Below are 16,123 nucleotides of genomic sequence, written 5' to 3'. Positions count from 1 at the left end.
GAGTCTGTGGGGACACTAAAATCAGGTGTATTGCAGGAGGGCAATGCACCTACATCAACATCTGTGAGGGGAAGACAAGAACTGTACATTACAAGTTATACCAGACACACACACACACACACACACACACACACACACACACACACACACACACACACACACACACAGACAGACACACACACAGACACACACAGACATACAGACACACAGACACACAGACACAGATGCTACATGCAGGTGATATGGCAGATGGCATTCAGCTTAGACAATTATAGTTTCGGCTTAGACAGTTATAGTGTTAGTTATCATACATCCCTGAGTTGCATACAACAGCATGCATGTGTTATAGCAGACGGCATGCACCTTGCACAATTATAGTGGTGGTTAGCATACATACCTGTATTGCACCATCTGTGTTAGTAGCCTATGCCCCATACCTGCAACACAATGCATGCACTTTGCACCATTGCACCGCACTGCCATGGTGTGTGCAACATACACCACATGTTAACAGACCATCGCTGACCTTTGTACATCTGCCACTGATGCTTTGTGTTGGCCACCACCCCTATGTGTGAGGACATGAGCAGTAGGGTATTTTGACTGCATACTATGTTTGCCTGAGCCCTAGCTTGCATATCTCCCCTAAAGCAGTGCATGTCTGTTCAACATTATTCTACCTACCCCTGAGCTGAGTCTAGACATTGTGTATGTGGCTGTACACACGTTTGACATGGCTGCCCTACTTTGCAATGGTGCCACAGACCAGCACACGTTTACAGTAAACTGGTCTGCTGTGTGGCGTATGACCTTGCCAATTACATGTACTATGACATGTCTTCTGCTGATGTGTTGAATGACATGCATACATGTGTAACACAATGGTGTCCTTTCCACTCTACAGTACAGTAATGGTGTCCCAATGCAGGGATGTGTTATACTAACATGGGCCTTCAGCTGATGCAATGTTGACTGTCCACCCTACAAATATGCAGGGACATACTGCACATTGAGCTGATGTGCATAGCCATTGCAGGGCATCATGTGGTTTCACAATTGCTATACAGTGTGAGCTACTGACACAGTTCATAGCCATGACTATGTTCGCATACAATACATATCTAATGTGGAATATGACCCACATCACTGAGGTGTATACACACTAAACCCCAATGTGGAATGTGTGACATAGGTCACAGAAGGGTATACGGATGACACCCCTGCATATCTGCAGCCATATTACTGATGCCTGGCAAGTATGCCCACACATGGCTAATGTAGCAGTACTCTATGTCTCACATGCCATCTGTGTACCTCACACACGAGAAGCAGGCATGACAGTGATGTTTGACACCAGCAAGGTGAATGTACTGTATATGTGGCCTGATGTGGTTGTATGTGTATGTTGTGGAACACATGTATGTATTTGGATACTGTATAGGTAAATGCTGTCATGCCTGTGACACACTCAAGATGTTCAAGACGTTATGTGGTGGTTTCATGTTATGCCTAAACAAGCTGTGCACTGGCCTGTATGATGTTTAGTGTTTCACATCTGCAATATCACCATTACACAAAGGCCATAGTTGTATTGTGTTGAGCCAATGTACAACAGGGTGTACACACATGTACATCATTTCTACTGTGTGTGTTGCTTCATGTCTCTGGCCATCCTCCATGGCCATGTGTACACATGTTCTGTCTAATGGTTGTGATGGCCATCTTATTTCACATGTCAGTGTTATCCCATATGACATGCACCCATAGATTTCATATGCTCCACTAAGGACAGGGTTATGCAGACAAAGGGTGGTATTTATGGGATGTGAGACATGTTTTGCAGGATAGTTGAGCAGTGTTGCAGTCAGCCCACTACATGTCATGGACATGTCAGATAGCACATGACATTGTGTGACATTCATAGCAAGGGTATAATCCACAAGGGTGTATTCTGTGGGCCAGTCATACTCCAGCTCCAACACATTTAGAGTGTGTGCACACATATGCTCTCTGTACAATACTGTTCGTATTCCCAACATGTGTAATGCTGATATGTAGTACCTGTCCCTATAGTGTAACACACCTCCACCATTGTATTTACTGTTGTCCACACATCTGGCAATGACAGTTTGGAAGGTTTAGTGTAGGTGATTCATATAGTCTTCAGTTGTTTCACATGGGTAAACACTGTGATGCACTGCAGGTCTGACCAGTGTCCATTAACAGGACCACCATACATTATCCGTATGTGTGTTATGGCAGATAGCATGCAATTAATATGTTCTGTGCATTATCAAGCCTGGTAAATAATAACAATCTCACCTGACACAGGCTGCTGTCACTGCAAAACACCAGAAGTACCTAAACAGGAGTGTCACAGCAGTAAGATTATTATCCAAACCTGTGTGATAGCTACAGGGTGCAATGTCCATGTTAGCACATAAGCCAGTACAATACACTATATTATGGAGTATGCACATCTGTGCATACATAGAGTAGCAGACTATAGTAAGTGGCATGTGTGCATACATGCCTTGCATATGATGTTACATTACATATTGTACAGTAACACATGTAACTATGTAAAATATAGTTGTGTTATTTGTGCAGTAGTGACTTACCAGGCAACTCCAGGCTCGGTGGTTGAGAGACGCCCACCTCCACAATACCAACTATAGCTTGTGGATGGAGGTCTGCAGGTGTCCCCAGGTTGGCCAGTAGCTCCTCGGTATGTATGAGTGGGGGCTGGGTGAGTGACCCCCCCACCTGTTGCACCTTGTTCCCTGGCGATTGCATTAGCACACTGTTTTGCCCATCTTATGAGGTCAGTGCAGTGTCGGCGCACCTGCTGATAGGTGAAAGTGTGACTGCCAACATCATTTACCCTCCTGCAGAGTTCCTCCCACAGGGCATCCTGCTGCTGTGTATCCTGTGGCACATGGCTGAAGAGTGTTGTGTGGTTGCCGAGGAGGTATGGGACGAGGACCTTATCATCCAAGCGGCTGTACGCTGGCAGTCTGCTATGTGGCATACCTGGAAGACATAATGATGGAGACAGGTCACAGTAACTCACAGAGAAGTACAGCAGTACAGCTGAACATCACATTTATTAAGATTACAAATACATCTTTGCAAATCTACATGACACTAACACAACTGACATGTATAAGTCACACACATTTGACACTTACTGGTGATGTGATGTTATCGCCATATATTTGTGTGTATCATGTGATGACATTGCCCATACACCGTGTGGATGTTGTCTTGACGTGGGCATGTCTGTTTGCCTGTACTGGTGTTTTTACATATCAGCACATGCCTGGATGTGCTCACATTAATGCAATTGACATTAATGTTGTGTATATGTCACATATATAGTCATACATAGCTGTTAGGGACATGACCTGTGACCCTGCAGACTTGCAAGCATGTATGTGTTTTGCCATATACATCTACATGGCACTGTACAGCTGTATAGCATCCTGACATGTATTGCCTGTGTTGCACATGTGTAACACATGGGACAATAGCTAGCATGATGGTATTTGCAGGGTTGGATATCAACTATATCATGTATGGTCATAGTGATCTAGTAGACTATATGCCCTGGGCCATTTATGAGCCTAGGCAGACAGGTTACCTAGCCGTAGGCAACAGACAGGTAAGTTTCAGTGGCCAGTTCAAGCAGTGCCACAGAACTGATTAACAGGGTTACTGATATATTTGGCATGCGGTCATCACACCATGTCACAGAGAGGGGCAATGTGCAGCTTTGCTGGACAGGGATGCATAGTATGGCAAGAGTATGTTAAGTGTATGAGACAGAGATCTGTCAGGCATGTTGTGATCCTTGTACTAGAAAGGTGGATGTCCATGAAGTATGTGTTTATTTGGGATCAGGATGTGTTAAGTGTAGCATGTCCAACACCTCTGGGTTGTACATGACTTTATTCAGGGTAGGTTGCATGCTACATAGTGCAGCTAGGGAATGGGAAGGGCAGTGTAGGCCATCTACACATGGGCAATAACCCTTAAATATGTGATCTATTATGTGTCACATGGGTGTTGAGTATGGCTGAGCAATTATCTGTATATTCCTGGATGGCACCCTGTCATGATTAGGGATGCCACATACGACTACCTGTCTGGTGTGGTGAAGTAACTATCAAAGGAAAAAGTACTGTCCAGTTGCATTCCATACACACAGGTGCCATTATGTTGACCGCTGCCTAGGTGGTAGTTCATGGGTACAGGGTTTGTAACATAGGGGATGACAATGTAATACTTACCTGTCAGATTGTGGCCATACGTCACACACCACACATCTGACACACTAAGGCCCTTCTGTATGTTGAACGCAGCACACATTGGGTCGACTATTGCTCCTAGTTCATAATCATTTGCAAACATTAATAGGCTGTTAGTCTGTGTGGTATAGATAACAAAGAGGGGGAGTACCAGGAATGAACCCTGTATTACTGTGGCTGGCAGTGGTTTGATGTGCATGTATTAGTCAGACACCTTCTGTAGTGTTGGTTCTGCCAGCAGTCCAGTTGCCAACCACTCCTGTGACATAGGAATATACACCTAGTTTACTGAGTGTAGCTGGAACACAGCATGGGTGATGGTGTCCTACGACCTGGTGAAGTCATGATATGCAGTGTGAATCAACCCTAATGTCATCTACATCTGTACCGAGTACATCAAATACGTTGATCATGGTTCATGGCCTTACAGACCAGACTCAGCAGGGTAGTTGTGCACTATTTCACATTATCAATGGTGTCTCCCCCTTTGTGGGTTTGTGATAACTGTTGCTGTGCACCACTCGGTGTGTACACAGCCTGACATGGAGCTATGATTGAACATGATGTGTATGTGGATAGCTGAATGTTCTTACATTTGTGTAGGATACGCCCTGGGATGTTGACAGGTCCCATGAAAGCGGTATGTATGGCTTTAGAGAGTCCAGCTTGTACCTGCATAGTCATTATTACAGGGGCCCTGTAGTTTACATGGATATATTACTAAGTGTACCTGTTGGGGGGGAGGTGGGAGTGGGTTTAAGTTCTCCATGACCCTATCTGAAGGAACGGGTGCTATGTCTGTTGGTGCAGTACTTCCCATGCCATAGTGCTGTGCAGCACGGCAGGTCTTGTCGTTGCCATTACGATTAATGACACAGCTATAGAATGCTCTGTGCTTGGCCTCATAATATGTGGCTGATTAGTTTCACAGTAGCTTTGTGTGGTTTTATATGATGTATCTGCACCTTACTGAGGCTGACCAGGGATCACCTACACTCATGTGTGTTCACTCTTGCAACAGTTACTACCTTCTGTGGTACAGTTTAAAGCATGGTACCACCAGTTTGCCTTCTTGTTTGTGTTGGGTTGAATCCTGGTTCTGTTTCAATGGCACAATCACTGCACATATGTGACTGCTTAAGGTTCATTTGTGTAGGATTCAGCATTTGCACATGCATTGTCCATCTGCATGGGTGCCATGACAGTCACCACTCTGCTCTTAGGAAACATAACATTGGCATTGGAGACTAGCTATGTGTAGCATACTGTTAGCCCTGTTTGTGTGACTACTGTGATCCAGGTCAGTGGGGTCGATGGAATCCAACATACATTAAGCGCAGGTGTTGGTACATGAGGAGTCTTCCCAGTTCATAATGGAATAGTTGAGAGTAGCCATTATTATGGTTCTGTCTCAGACCTAATCTTCCCCATTACAGCACATTAAGATAGTTGGGAAATCCATGGCCTGGTGGGTGATCTGTCTCAAGGTGCAATTTGAATTCCACTTTGGCAGAAAGGTAGTTGCTCAGCATAATGCATCTGAAGTTATGCAAGTGCAACTAGCGTGGGGGTGTACTGGTGGGTGATCTGTTGCAAGGTGCAATTTGAAATCCACTTTGGCACAAAGGTAGTTTCTCAGCATAATGTATCTGAAGTTATGCAAGTGCAACTAGCATGGGGGTGTACATATCCTTCAGGAATATGGACACACCTGCGGCCCGTGTGTTCCAATAAAGGATAATGGGCAAGAGGTGAGGTATGTGTTATAACATGGTTATGCAGGTGTGCTCTCTGGAGCATTGAAACATGTCTCAGCCACTGCACAGATATGTTCTCCATGTTAGGGATTGACATATGTGTGTCCGTATAGTGTTTCTGACATGTATCATTGTATAGCAAGACCCGCAGTTTATTGCTTGGCTGTCCCTGTAACAGTGGACCTTCACTTGAACTGTGTATGATGAAGGCACTATAGGGGAAGCATGAGCCCTAGGCAGTATCCAGATTCCCAGGAGTGACAGGTGCAGACCCTGTCTGGCAAAGCATCATGGTCTGTCAACCATGTTATCCCAGGCAGACAGATACTGGATACCCTTTGACTTGCACCACTACACTAGACAATTGTTGAATACAATTCTTTTGCCCCTGTACTGCAGTATCATTCTGGCCAATGGCAGAATGCTACCCAGGCCTTGGGACATACCTGCATGGGCTACAAGACCTGACAGTTCCTACATGTGTTTCCATGCAGTCCAGGCTACTGCATCACAGGTCCTGCACAACAACATGGAATATGCCAGACCCATGTGTATATTTCAAAAGGGGGTCTGAGTGTATAGGTATGTGGATAATCATGGCAGACAGGCAGCTGACAGTATGTATGCCCTCGTGTAGGTTGGTGTGTAACATAGTGCTGGAGTTTGCATTCACAAATGAGTACTGTTGGGCATGTTTCCAGTCACGTGTTCTGGGGTGTGGCACAGTTATGCAAACTATGTCATACAGTTTGTGTATTTCGGTGTCTGTCTCTTCCTGCTTGGGGGGGGGGGTCATTTGTTTGGCCAGATACTTAGAAGCGTCTGTGAATGTGTGTGATTTCTGGTAGCGTGTGTAGGTGTCCTTACTGTGTTCTGGTAAGGGTATGTGTTGGTTGTGTTGATGAGCTGCATGTGTTAACCCACACCTCATGACTGTCCAGTCCAGTCATGGCTGTAGACTGGACTGCCTTCCAGCTTACCCCTGTAGCTGCATCCCAGACAATGTGTGGTGTGTGGTGTTAGGTGGGTTTGGCAGTGTTCATGACATAGAGATTGCATTCCCCAAGGATGGCCACATACACAAAGCTGACATTAGTAAACACCAGTAGCTGACTAGTGGACATGCCTGTATGAGCATTCAGTACTACAAGTACCAAGTACTGTATTTAGTTTACTTATTGCTTATGAAGATGTTTTAGACAGTGATGTTCACATGCAAATATTTGTGTTATGGACGTGACGACACTGGTTATTACGGAAACATTGTAGCTACTTTTAGCAGCAATCCTCCACTGAGGAGCACATCACATCCTGATAGTTGAGTACAGATGATGCAAGTGTCTACAGGTCTGTTTCCTTCTCTGGGTATATACTCACATATCCACCCGGACCATGAGCTCTGTTGGGCACAGACACCCACTCTCCAAACAGAGTCATGTATCAATAGACTCTAATGCCACTATCAACATGATCAGGATATAATCAGATAGTGTGAGCCATCACCTATGACGTGGCTATTACACATGGGCAGCTGTTTCCTACATCTTACACTCCTACTGCAGATGTTACACTGGAGTTAAAGATGATATGCAACCTGTTTCATTACCAGTGTTGTGCGCTACCTTACATACAGTATGTGCAAGTGACTGTTAGGTTGGCAATGAGAGGTTGGGCTACACAAACCTGGTAGTTCAACCAGTGTGTCTCTATTCTCAATATCCACTCTATGTAGGTGTGCACATAGCCATTTGGCCCATTGCTTGCAAACAATACTAAAGAGGTCCAGCCCTGTAACAAGGGTCACTACACATTTGCATAACATGTACACATACACAGCTGTTATTGCTTGCAAACGAGACTAGAGAGGTCCAGCCCTGTAACAAGGGTCACTACACATTTGCATAACATGTACACATGCACAGCTTTTATTGCTTGCAAACGATACTAGAGAGGACCAGACCTGTAACAAGGGTCACTACACATTTGTATAACATGTACACATGCACAGCTGTTATTGCTTGCAAACGATTCTAGAGAGGTCCAGCCCTGTAACAAGGGTCACTACACATTTGCATAACATGTACACATGCACAGCTGTTATTGCTTGCAAATGATACTAGAGAGGACCAGCCCTGTAAAAAGGGTCACTGCACATTTGCATAACATGTACACATGCACAGCTGTTATTGCTTGCAAACGATACTAGAGAGGTCCAGCCCTGTAACAAGGATCACTACACATTTGCATAACATGTACACATGCACAGCTCTTATTGCTTGCAAATGATACTAGAGAGGTCCAGCCCTGTAACAAGGGTCACTACACATTTGCATAACATGTACACATGCACAGCTGTTATTGCTTGCAAACAATACTAGAGAGGTCCAGTCCTGTAACAAGGGTCACTACACATTTGCATAACATGTGCATATGCACAGCTGTTATTGCTTGCAAACAATACTAGAGAGGTCCAGCCCTGTAACAAGGGTCACTACACATCTGCATAACATGTACACATGCACAGCTGTTACCCATCATTCCTCCCCCACCCCAATCGTTGTATAAAACATATACTCAAACTTAAAAACAAAAACAAAAAGCGATAACGGAAAAACTGCTTGACACAAGCCTCTTGTAAGAAATAAAACCTTTTAATGTTAGCGCTTTCGAATGGGCAAATACCCAAACTTCATCAGACACTTACACCGCAAGCACTTCCTGTATATATATATATATATATATATATATATATATATATATATATATATATATATATATATATATATATATATATATATATATATATATTCTTCCACAGCCATTTCTAATACACAATTAGTGTGAAAATACACTTACTTAAATAACTATTTAAAACGGCGATGAGTGTTGCCACATTGACACTCATCACAAACATAAAACCATGTCTTTATTATGAACTTATCATAGGCATCTTCCTAACAATTGTTTAAAACAAAATATAAAAAATCAAAATATAAAGAATCCAATATAAAAACCAAAATATAAAATCAAATCTGAAAAACAAAAAGACAAACAACTAAGGTAAAAAACTATGTGTCTCAAAACTTACATGCATAGGGGAAGGCCAGTAATATATTAATACCCGAATTATAATTCAGCATATCTTCCTAGTGTATACACTTACCCCTTAAGGTTCAGGTCTATTATATTTGCAAAACATACATGTATTTATTTTTTATCCTAGTTTTTTGACACTAGAACACATCTTTAGACTATTGTGTTTTGCTTAGTTATCTACATAATGCTTTTAATTTAAGTATACACTTAATAGAATCATATTCATTTAAACCTGGGGGAACATATGCTGATGTTCTTATTTGCCATATAACCTCCAATTCATCCAAACGTAGCTGCCATGGGCCCCCCCCTCACATTATTTCGGACTTGTTGAAGAATTAAAAAATGAAACCTGTGATCTGCATACTCCAAGATATGTTTTGCCAAGGCGTTTGTGATGTCACCCCTTTGAATAGCATACTGAGGTTCATAAATTCTTTGTCCAAGTTTCCTTTCGGTCTTTCCTACATAGAAAGAGGGGCACCCTTCACACATGGCAACATAAACAACACCCTTTGCTTTAGAATTAAACATATCCTTTAAGTAATAACCTTTCTCATTTGGAGTGCTTCTGTGTCACAAAGTGTGTTCATAGATGTTTATATATATGGCCATTGATGTAACTGTATAATATGTATATATATATATATATATATATATATATATATATATATCTATGTGTGTGTGTGTGTGTGCAGACATCACTGACGTATATATATATATATATATATATATATATATATATATATATATATATATATATATATATATATATATATATATATATATATATATATATATATATATATATATATATATATATATATATATATATATATATATATATATATATATATATTTCATACTCATTGGTGCTGCGGTAGCGTTGTCGCCTCACAGTAAGACGCTGTCCGGTTCGATTCTCAGCTAGAGCGTCTTCTGCGTGGAGACATGCGTGAATGGGCATACCTTCATTGAAGGTTGTGCGTCAAGCCTGGCAAGCTGGTACGTAAAAATCAACTGCCAATCATTAGCGGACCGGAGTTCCACTGTGGCGAGCTCTAACTGGGAAAAGCCGAAAGAAAGAAGATTCATTTGTAACAATAATATATATGTAGACTGGAATATGTTGGTTCACAAACTGCAGTACATTACAATGTACTGTACATATGTACACAAAGTGACTGTCCCATTTGTGATCAATACAGGGAAATGCATATGGTATAAGGTGTAGTCTTAAGAGCATGAAACAAGTATACACCTCGGATGGCTTAGTGGTAAGTCCCATGACTATAGTGTGCATGGTCCAGGGTTCAACACCTGCGATGCTTTGTAAATGTTTTTTATTCCAGAATAAGGCTCATTTAAGCAGTTGTAAGCATGTTTAAAAGTGTTTGTGTGACATTATAGCAGTGGTTAAACACAGTTAAACAAACTTTGTAATGTATAACCTGTGTGCGTAAACACGGTCACATCCGCTAACTACTAAGAATATATACATGTCCGTGAAGTAACATCTCACTATGTGCTGACATAACATTACATTCTCTGTTGACTGTACTCTCCAGCACACATGGGTTTATATGGGTGTTTCGAATGTCTATTATACAGACGATTATTACCTATATATGCAAGCTTTGGTTAAGGTATACTTTTGAACATGATAAACATTCCTGCCTTTATTGGGATTGGAACCTCGAATGCACAGATACTATACAGATGCTGTAACCATTACACTGTTGACATTAACGTTGCTTCTGCCTATTTCCTATTTAGATGATTTCTGTGTGTAACTTAGGCTAAGCAAAGGGCGGAGGCCCCCAAACTCACGTACTGTTGAAATAACAAAATATAACAAATGTACTGTGAGACAATCCATTACATTCCTAACTACATTAGGCATAGCCCCTCACTGACACACTTCAAGGGAAGCAACACAACGGCCAGCAATATTAGTTCCAAAAAAGCTTTATTAAGCTATAAAAGATCACGACAGAATATAAAAATATCCATGGCTCCAAACCGGTTTCGGTATGACCTTCTTCAGTGGAGCATAATACAAAAAAGAAAGAAGAGAAAAACCAACAGAGGACATAGCGCTATTTATAGCGTACACTTGTCATCAAATATCCAATCAATTGATTGCTTATATTGTGGTTTACTAAGACCTTGCCTACAATCTTAACATATTATGAATACATAATAATATATTCAAAAATCATAGTGGAGCAAAAATATAAATCTATATATCATATACCTAAGTATACATTTTATGTTTACATTTAAATATTCGGTCTAAGTACATACAACAAAAATTGCATCCACAATTTTATGATAATGCAAAATAATACTGTCAACCATATAGTATTTGAATATGTGCTTACAAATAAACAGCCATCAGGGCATCTAAACTCACATCTCTGGGCTTAAAAAATCTATCATAGATACCAAGAATCCCACTAGATTGCATGTAATTATAAATGGTCATTAATGCCTGGGGGAAATAAAGCCCCAAGATGTATGATCCAATATTTCTCTTTGTGTGTAAGTATGTTTTCCCACCCCTGTTGATGACTTCTGTCCCCCACTATTCGATCGATTATGGTAAACATAAACTTTGCAGTAGGATGTTTGACTGTATGTTGGTAAAGGGCATTTGTGATTTTCTTGTTTCTGATATTGCTTCTATGTTCTCCTATCCTTATCCTCAGTGACCGGGAAGTTTTCCCCACATAAAAAGAAGAACATTGACACGTCGCAAGATAAATAACCCAACTCGTGGAGCAGTTACCAAATATCCTTAAATCATATACCTTACTGGTATTAGCACTACTAAACTGTTTGGTTTTATTCACCTGACTACATGACATGCAATGCCCACAAGGGACTGTGCCCACTAATTCTTTACCAGTCATATTTAGTTGTCTGTATCTGGCCCCTCCACTTCCATGATGTTTATAGTGTGAAAAGATAGAACCTAGCGTTTTGCCCCTTCTATAGGAAAATTGGCAACGTGTGCCCAAATGTTGTCTAAGAGTGTCATTGGCCAACAAGATATTCCAATTCCTTTCCATGATTCCTCTAATAATCTGATTGTTTCTGCCATATGTGGTAACAAATCTCAAAACGCCATCACCTTTCTTTTCCTGATGATCATGGTATTCAAGAAGCTGTGTCCTGGTATACTTGTCAGAGCAATTTTTTGCAGATCTGATGTCAAATTCTGCATAACCTCTATCAAGGAATCTTTTAGTGAGATCCAAACTGGCCACCTCATAATCTTCCACAGAGGAATTGATCCGTTTGACACAACGAAACTGTGAATTGTGGATGCAATTTTTGTTGTATGTACTTAGACCGAATATTTAAATGTAAACATAAAATATATACTTCGGTATATGATATATAGATTTATATTTTTGCTCCACTATGATTTTTGAATATATTATTATGTATTCATAATATGTTAAGATTGTAGGCAAGGTCTTAGTAGACCACAATATAAGCAATCAATTGATTGGATATTTGATGACAAGTGTACGCTATAAATAGCGCTATGTCCTCTGTTGGTTTTTCTCTTCTTTCTTTTTTGTATTATGCTCCACTGAAGAAGGTCATACCGAAACCGGTTTGGAGCCATGGATATTTTTATATCATGTCGTGATCTTTTATAGCTTAATAAAGCTTTTTTGGAACTAATATTGCTGGCCGTTGTGTTGCTTCGTAGTTTGGTTGGCCGTGCATAGCTTTGCGTGAGAGGTTTTGTGTTTACTTTACGTTGAGTGTACCTCTCTGGAAGCCATTGTTCCAGTTGTCGGTGGGAGAAGACTCTTCACTTTGGTGATTTTCATGTGTTATGATGGGTGCCAACGAGGAGTACGTATATCTACACTATGGACTTATTATGTAGTTAATTTAATTGAGTATCATTCGGATTACATCCATTATTTTGGGGCAAGGTTAATGTGATGGTTTATGTGCAGTACAACGTTTGAAAGTCAGCGGGGCGTAACATTTGGATTACATCCACCATTTTGGGGCAAGGTGAACGAGACGGTTCATGTCCAATATAATGTTTGGAAGTCAGCGGTTTTTGCTTTTGGTCCATCTCTAATTGCCACATTCAAGATTTGAGGTACTGTAAGACAACTGACTTGGTTTATATTCAGCTTTTTTTTCATGAGCTGAATAGTGGAACTATGTGTTAAGATTCTGGGTTTCCAGTGTTAACATTTACATTTGGTTAAATTTTGTCTTTTACGGTGACTCGGATCCAATTTCTACACTAGGGGCAACATTTATGATTTGGTCGATGTGTGTAACAGCGTTGAAGATATCACGGTATTTAGGTGCTTTTCCTGCCTACTGTCATTTTGCAAGATTCGTGGTACGGTTATTATTTGGACTGTGGTGATATTGGACCCATCTCTTTTGAACTAATTGAATGTTATTGGGGAAGTTGTGTATCAGGACTTTGAGATACACTGTCGACAACCATTTTGGACTTTTTCTTGTGTTTCACAGGAATGGAAGTATACGGATGGCAGTGATCCAATTCAATTAGGCGTTCATGTGTTGGACTTCATTTTTGTGGTTATTTACAGTGTTCCGGGGGTTTGTTATCCTGGGTTTCATCTGGAACATTCTAAATTTCAACTTTAATAACAAATTTTGCTTTATACTGATGGCACAGATGGTAATAACTCATTCGTTACTGTCCAAATGGTTAAATGTCAAATGTGTTTAAATATTATATCTTATATGTTTGACTTTCTGATATAAGACATTTTACATTAGGGCCTTTGCCATTTTATTACACGATAATATTGGGTGATGTCTTAACTTTGGTATGTTTGATAGGTTTATATTTACAATACATAGGCTAACATTGCTTGGGATTATTACAGTTTTCATCCTGTTATGTTCTATAACAAGTTTTTTTGGATATTTGTCTATATATTGATAGGTTTTTTGTATATATATCCTACAACAAGTGATAGGACTACCTAGATATGTGTATATTGTTTTGACTATTATAGGATTATACCCTGTATATGTAATACTAATTTAGAGTTCACCATTCATATTCTGGACCTGGTGGGCCTGAGTTAGGTGAGGTTAGTCAAGTGAACAAGGTGACTGATGCTAATCTTTTTATATATGTACATATTTAACATCATTTGTCATTTATACCTACCATAAGGATATATTCATTCAACATAGGCAGTGATTGCATACTATTATAGTTGACATAATTCAGATGTGTGTTAACATTTACTGTGGCCAACAATTTAAACTTGGACTTGGTACACAGCTTCCCTCAGTGCATTTGTTTGGGTTATATTAGGTATAACCCCTATGACAGCAGATTGGGTTTATTACTATCACTACATTAGACTGTATAATTGGCAGATGGGTTTTTTTGATAGACTAGTGTCACCAACATTTTGAAGTTGGGGGTTAAATATCTATCATTGTTCATTATGTGGGGAGTCAGTTATATTAACATTGAATTATTGACATATATTATACACTCATTTTCCCTAATGTCATGAGAAAGACGTTTTTATTTAATTTTTGGGTTGCCTCAATATGGTATAGGTCAGTTAGGTAAGAACAAACAGGGTCCCTTGCTTTGCCTTTTAGATGTCTGGTAGACACTATTGTACATGCTTATTCCCTTGAGCTACTGGTATTTTGGATAATTAAACCAATTTGGATTTATACCCTATTTCTATTGGAGGGTGAATAAATTTTCTGGGTCTTTTTCTTGCCACTGGCCCCGTGCTACCCCATATTCTATTGTAGTACTGAGTCAGTTCACTGTGGTAAATATGAATTTGGATAATATTTTACAGGGCATGTGTGCTGATAGGCAGGATATTCAGGTGTTTGGACTGGATTCTATCCCAAGCAATATTAATAATGATCAACAAGTGGCCTCTTCTCAAGATGGATGTCAATCGGCTTTTTTAATTTAGAGAAAGCCTTGAAAGGATTACGAGCCAATATATGGCATCTAAGGCTATTTAAAGCCTATTTAGTTAAAAAATTAGTCCCAAGAGGGCTTAGAATTAGGTTAAAACCCATGGTCAGCAGATCTGAACAGAGGTTGACCAATGAATGGCATGAGGCGGTACAAGAAGGGTCTATGAGATTTGTACAAGTATTGGCTGATTACTATGAAAGGACCATAGATTTAAATATTGCTGAGGTTAAGGACCTCAGTCTCATTTGTAAACAATTTGAGTCAAACATTAAGTATAACACCATGGTAGCCAATTTATCCAAGGAACTGACTCAGTATGATAAATTGATTAAAGAAAGGAAAATCAAAAAATTCAATCGGGACGTCAACGATTATGGTAGGGACGCTTTTGAAATACAAAAGTCTGTCAGATTTAAAGACATGACATCGGTAGACGGGGCCAGGTCAAGAAAACGACCCAGACCCATTCTTAAAAATAAGGAACACACATATACCAGTACCTCGGGTGATGAGTCTTCTCCCACTGACAGTGAGGGTATTACATCTGATCATTCACCAGTAAAAAAGAAAAGTAACATACCGACCCCTTTAGGAGTACGAACAAACGCCGCGGGGGGAGGAAACACCCAAACAGGTCTAGATTTAGACTCAATGGATGGATTCGTCCAAGCACTACTCAAGTAGATGACACTGGGTATAAAAATGTTCTCAACCTTTCTAAATCTGTGCTTACCTTGGAACAAGAAACAATTTTAAATAAAGGCTTAGGATTTGTACCAGGTTTCTTTTGTGATCAATATCAAACAGTTATTGATGTTTTGGATTTTTGTCGTTGTCTTAATCTAAAGATATTCTTTTCTGATAATGATAACAATTATTCTCAAAGATCTACTGAGTTTAGATTTCTCAAATCTACATTTCAACCTCCTGCCAATATCCATGTTACAGCCTTTCAACAGGCTGTACTTAGA

This window comes from Protopterus annectens, chromosome 1.part2 (assembly GCF_019279795.1).
Source record: "Protopterus annectens isolate FY-2018-M chromosome 1.part2, PAN1.0, whole genome shotgun sequence".
Taxonomy (NCBI): Eukaryota; Metazoa; Chordata; order Ceratodontiformes; family Protopteridae; genus Protopterus; species Protopterus annectens.
Note: the sequence above shows the minus strand (reverse complement) of the source record.